The 6,298-nt window shown below is 44.9% G+C and overlaps 1 protein-coding gene across 1 annotated transcript in view; it reads right to left on the reverse strand.

The window, feature by feature from the left end:
• LOC124005452 (dual specificity protein kinase CLK2-like) overlaps positions 1 to 6,298 on the reverse strand; it is a 63,602-nt gene that overhangs the window by 28,118 nt on the left and 29,186 nt on the right. The window lies entirely within an intron of this gene.

Below are 6,298 nucleotides of genomic sequence, written 5' to 3' on the forward strand. Positions count from 1 at the left end.
TCTGTTATATCTGGAGTATTTATCCTGTCTTATCCGGTGTCCTGTGTGAATTTAAGTATGCTCTCTCTAATTGTTTATTTATTTCTCTTGGAGGACCTGAGCCCTAGGACCATGACTCAGGACTACCTGGCATGATCAAATCAAATCAAAATCAAATCAAATTTATTTATATAGCCCTTCGTACATCAGCTGATATCTCAAAGTGCTGTACAGAAGCCCAGCCTAAAACCCCAAACAGCAAACAATGCAGGTGTAAAAGCACGGTGGCTAGGAAAAACTCCCTAGAAAGGCCAAAACCTAGGAAGAAACCTAGAGAGGAACCGGGCTATGTGGGGTGGCCAGTCCTCTTCTGGCTGTGCCGGGTAGAGATTATAACAGAACGTGGCCAAGATGTTCAAATGTTCAGCAATATGGATCAGCAATATGGTCATAGTGAAAAAAACAGAGAAGCTGAGGGTCTGCATCTGAACCAAGCACTGAAACGATCCCACTACATCATGCCGACACTAGAGGGTGTCCTCTACAAGCTTCCCAAGGCCAGGATTTCCACCATTGTGGATGCCCGAGATGCATTCCTTCAATGCAAGCTGGACGAAGAAAGCAGCTTCATGACTACCTTCTGGACCCCTGGGGTGGGAAACGCTGGCTCAAGCTCCCGATTGGTGTCTCAGTTGTGCCTGAGATATACCAACGCAAGCAGCACGAGTTATTGGCTGGGCTCAAGGGCATTGAACCCATCGCCGATGATGTCCTGAACGTAGGCTGTGGTGACACAGACGAAGAAGCAGAACGTATTCATGATGTGAAGCTCCTGGCACTGATGGAGCGCTGCCGATCAGTTAAGCTTCGCCTTGGCCAGAAGAAGCTGCAGTTCAAGGTGAAATATGTCCACTTCCATGGTCGCATTCTTTCGGCCAAAGGCCCGAAGCCGGACCGAGACAAAGACAGAGTGATCCTCGACAAGCCAAACCCGTCTGATGCAAAAGGAGTACAGCGTCTCATCGGCTTTGCAAACTATCTTGCAAAGTACATGCCACACCTATCAACAGTCTGTGAGCCTCTGAGCCGGTTGCTGGACAAAGACAAGTATTTCAAGTATTTTTACCTAAGTACTTTACACCACTGACAATGACTCACCATATTCCAGAAGCACAATCAACACCTCTAGTCAGGTGTTGAAAACTAGTATGAGCTATACACTATGGTGCAATGCATCAGATTATTGTTTATTAAATGTGTTAATGCGTTTGTACCTGTCCCTATTCAAATAAACCAGAAAATACCACATTCACCACTATAAAGCAGTTAAGTTCTGCCACGGTTTGAGGAAAGAAAGATAGTTGGTGAAATCCCATGTCTAGAGAATCCTGTAGTAGCCTATCAGTTTTTCTGTGATGAAAATAAATCTGTTATTGAATGTTTTCCTGCAATGTTTCCTCAAAGTGTCACTTTCTCCTCAACGTGCCAAGGCATTACTCTAAGACTCAGGAGTGAGGAAAGGACTTGGTAAGAAAGGGCCTTAAACCTACCCTTTCTGTAACAGACGCTTAAAACTAGCGTGTGTTAATTGATAGAATGCTTCAGATTGTTTATTCAATGTGTCAATGCTGGAAGAATAGGCATGACTCCCACTCACAATGGTTCTCTGGAAGGTTTTTACTCAACACCCCTCTATGGAAGTCATTAGAATTCTGTGACAAGTTAAACGAGGATGTTTCTCAGTAATCGCCCACATTTCTTTATCATTCCATAACATCAGGTAGTAGTAATTACCATGGAATAACTGAAGACGAGTAGGCGGCCGGTATGTTGCAATAAGCCTTAGGTAATTATTAACAGAACAGTGTTTCTGAAGAATATATGTGTTATTCCCCACCCATCTTAAAGTGTCAATCCGCAGTTGAAACAATAACCAAACGTCTTCCCTGGCCCTGTTTTGGTAAAAAGCTGAAGGATAGGGCTGGATAAATGTAACCACTCTTAAATTTACAGACAGAGCTATGGATGCAAGAACTGACCATCCAGGATATCAAAATGGTAAGTTATAGTGTTTGTGTACTTTTACTATGTTTACAAACATTGTAGTAAAAACAAGCTTTTATTTTGTGTTCGGATGATTGGGTATGACAGTTGTAAAATAGCACCGGAGAAGAAGGCCGTCGTTTTACGTGTCCCCAACCAATTGTTTTTTTGTTTGTTTATTTGCGTTGTTTGTAACTTGTTTTTTTACTTATTTTGTACATAATGTTGCCGCTACCGTCTCTTATGATCGAAAATAACTTCTGGACATCAGGACTGTGATTACTCACCACGGACTAGCAGAATCCTTTTTTTATTTAATGAGTCTGACGAGCACAATGCAAATGATATACTGCTTTCTCGGGAACAGAAAACGTTTGACCTCTGTCATTGCCAACAAAGGGTATATAACAAAGTATTGAGATAAGTATTTGGTCAAAAACAAAAGTTTATGTTTGGTCCTCCTTTTCCTGAAGTCCACAATCATCTCTTTAGTTTTGTTTAGTTGAGAGATAGGTTGTTATTCTGGCACCACCCGGCCAGGTCTCTGACCTCCTCCCTATAGGCTGTCTCGTTGTGATGTCTGCAAACTTGATGATGGTGTTGGAGTCATGGCTGTCCACGCAGTCGTGGGTGAACAGGGAGTACAGGAGGGGACTGAGCACGCACCCTGAGGGGCTCGTGTTGAGGATCAGTGTGGCAGATGTTGTTACCTCCCTTTACCTCCTGGGGGCGGCCCGTCAGGAAGTCCAGGATCCAGTTGCAGAGGGAGGTGTTTAGTCCCAAGGTCCTTCGCTTATTGATGAGCTCTGAAGGCACTATGGTGTTGAATGCTGAGCTATAGTCAATGAATAGCATTCTCACATACAGTGGAGCAAAAAAGTATTTAGTCAGCCACCAATTGTGCAAGTTCTCACACTTAAAAAGATGAGAGAGGCCTGTAATTTTCATCATAGGTACACTTCAACTATGACAGACAAAATGAGAAGAAAAAATCCAGAAAATCACATTGTAGGATTTTTAATGAATTTATTTGCAAATTATATTGGAAAAATAACTATTTGGTCAATAACAAAAGTTTATCTCAATACTTTGTTATATACCCTTTGTTGGCAATGACAGAGGTCAAATGTTTTCTGTAAGTCTTCACAAGGTTTTCACAAGCTGTTGCTGGTATTTTGGCCCATTCCTCCATGCAGATCTCCTCTAGAGCAGTGATGTTTTGGGGTTGTTGCTGGGCAACACGGACTTTCAACTCCCTCCAAAGGTTCTCTATGGGGTTGAGATCTGGAGACTGGCTAGGCCACTCCAGGACCTTGAAATGGTTCTTACGAAGCCACTCCTTCGTTGGCCGGGCGGTGTGTTTGGGATCATTGTCATGCTGAAAGACCCAGCCACGTTTCATCTTCAATGCCCTTGCTGATGGAAGGAGGTTTTCCCTCAAAATCTCACGATACATGGCCCCATTCATTCTTTCCTTTACATGGATCAGTCGTCCTGGTCCCTTTGCAGAAAAACAGCCCCAAAGCATGATGTTTCCACCCCCATGCATCACAGTAGGTATGGTGTTCTTTGGATGCAACTCAGCATTCTTTGTCCTCCAAACATGACGAGTTGAGTTTTTACCAAAAATTTCTATTTTGGTTTCATCTGACCATATGACATTCCCCCAATCTTCTTCTGGATCATCCAAATGCCCTCTAGCAAACTTCAGACGGGCCTGGACATGTACTGGCTGAAGCAGGGGGACACGTCTGGCACCGCAGGATTTGAGTGACTGGCGGCGTAGTGTGTTACTGATGGTAGGCTTTGTTACTTTGGTCCCAGCTCTCTGCAGGTCATTCACTAGGTCCCCCGTGTGGTTCTGGGATTTTTGCTCACTGTTCTTGTGATCATTTTGACCCCATGGGGTGAGCTCTTGCGTGGAGCCCTTGATCGAGGGAGATTATCAGTGGTCTTGTATGTCTTCCATTTCCTAATAATTGCTCCCACAGTTGAGTTCTTCAAACCAAGCTGCTTACCTATTGCAGACTCAGTCTTCCCAGCCTGGTGCAGGTCTACAATTTTGTTTCTGATGTACTTTGACAGCTCTTTGATCATGGCCATAGTGGAGTTTGGGGTGTGACTGTTTGAGGTTGTGGACAGGTGTCTTTTATACTGATAACAAGTTCAAACAGGTGCCATTAATACAGGTAACGAGTGGAGGACAGAGGAGCCTCTTAAAGAAGACGTTACAGGTCTGTGAAAGCCAGAAATCTTGCTTGTTTGTAGGTGACCAAATACTTATTTGTATAAGTGATGTGTTCGCCGAGGAACTTAACTTGTTAACCTCTCCACTACTGTCCCGTCGATGTGGATAGGGGGGTGCTCCCTCTGCTGTTTCCTGAAGTCCACAATCATCTCCTTTGTTTTGTTGACGTTGAGTGTGAGGTTATTTTCCTGACACCACACTCCGAGGGCCCTCACCTCCTCCCTGTAGGCCATCTCGTCGTTGTTGGTAATCAAGCCTACCACTGTAGTGTCGTCCACAAACTTGATGATTGAGTTGGAGGCGTGCATGGCCACACAGTCATGGGTGAACAGGGAGTACAGGAGAGGTCTCAGAACGCACCCTTGTGGGGCCCCAGTGTTGAGGATCAGCGGGGTGGAGATATTACCTACCCTCACCACCTTGCGGCGGCCCGTCAGGAAGTCCAGTACCCAGTTGCGCAGGGTCTCGAGCTTGATGACGAGTTTGGAGGGTACTATGGTGTTAAATGCTGAGCTGTAGTCGATGAACAGCATTCACACATAGGTATTCCTCTTGTCCAGATGGGTTAGGGCAGTGTGCAGTGTGGTTGCGATTGCGTCGTCTGTGGACCTATTTGGGCGGTAAGCAAATTGGAGTGGGTCTAGGGTGTCAGGTAGGGTGGAGGTGTTACGCACGCCTCTATGAAGAGGGAACGCAACACCCTGCTACAACTAAACTCTCCGTGAAGTGAAAAAGGTATGGACTATAGGTGCGAGTAAGGATGACAACAGACAGAATGTGATACCGTTTACAAGGACTTTATTCCTTTACACGGTAATATGGGGAGAAGGGGCTGGACGGAACAAAAGCAAAGAAAGTAAATCTCAAAGCCCCCCCTCTCCTATCTTACCTGCCTACCCACTACTTACCTAATTTAGCACCACCTGGTGCCCTAACCAAAATACAGGGGGTGTTCCGCCCAGGTCTTACCTAGTGTGCCTAGACAGCGAATATGCTACGGGTATATGTATGCCCGCGGGCCTCTTGCCTAAGCACTCCCTAGGTGCCTTCCCCTTCTCCCCTGGGAACAAATGAAACAGAATATTAAACAATTTCACAAACAAACTAAGAAACAAAGGACATTAAATAAGATCTATCTGAGCAACAAAGTCACAAAACATACCAACTTCCCAGCATAAACTCCCAGCAAAATGAACCTCTATCAAAATCTCTCTGCAATGACCTCCCAGAAAATCTCTAGCAAATCTCTCTAGCAAAATCTCTGCAATGACCTCCCAGCAAATCTCTCTAGCAAAATCTCTGCAATGACCTCCCAGCAAATATCTCTCTCCTGAACAGAACACTGGCTTTTATATAGCTTCAGATTGAATGGGTAATTGGAGACAGCTGAGTCTTGACGAGGGGGCGGGGTCAGCTCTCCAATTAGCCATGGAGTCGACCAATCAGCTGCTTGAGGGATTTCAGGAAGCCATTTCCTGAAATAAACACATGCAAATACACAAACAAAACACAAACTGGGGAACGTAACACGCCCACCACAAAATTGCAAACCTAGTTTTTGCAATAACAAAAGCCAACGTATCCCCAGTTAGCAAACCAGTGATAGAGCGTCAGCAACCACATTCGCCGAGCCCTTCACATAAGCGATCTGTACATTATATCCTTGTACAATCAGAGCCCACTGCATAAGGCGGCGATTCTGGTTGTACATTTGTTTCAAAAACACCAATGGATTATGGTCCGTGAAGACCATTACAGGCAAGGCACTGGAGCCCGCATATACCTCAAAGAACTGTAAGGCAAGCAATAAAGCCAGTGTCTCTTGTTCAATTGTAGAGTACCTTGACTGACACGAGTTGAACTTACGGGATAAGAAACTGACGGGCCGATCCACTCCGTCTTCATCTTCCTGTAAGAGAACCGCACCCACCCCCACTATGCTAGCATCTACCTCCAACTTAAAAGGTTTTTCAAAGTTGGGGCGGCAAGCACTGGGGCACTACAAAGTGTAGGAGATATTATATCATT

Source organism: Oncorhynchus gorbuscha, linkage group LG19 (genome assembly GCF_021184085.1).
Source record: "Oncorhynchus gorbuscha isolate QuinsamMale2020 ecotype Even-year linkage group LG19, OgorEven_v1.0, whole genome shotgun sequence".
NCBI classification, from domain to species: domain Eukaryota; kingdom Metazoa; phylum Chordata; class Actinopteri; order Salmoniformes; family Salmonidae; genus Oncorhynchus; species Oncorhynchus gorbuscha.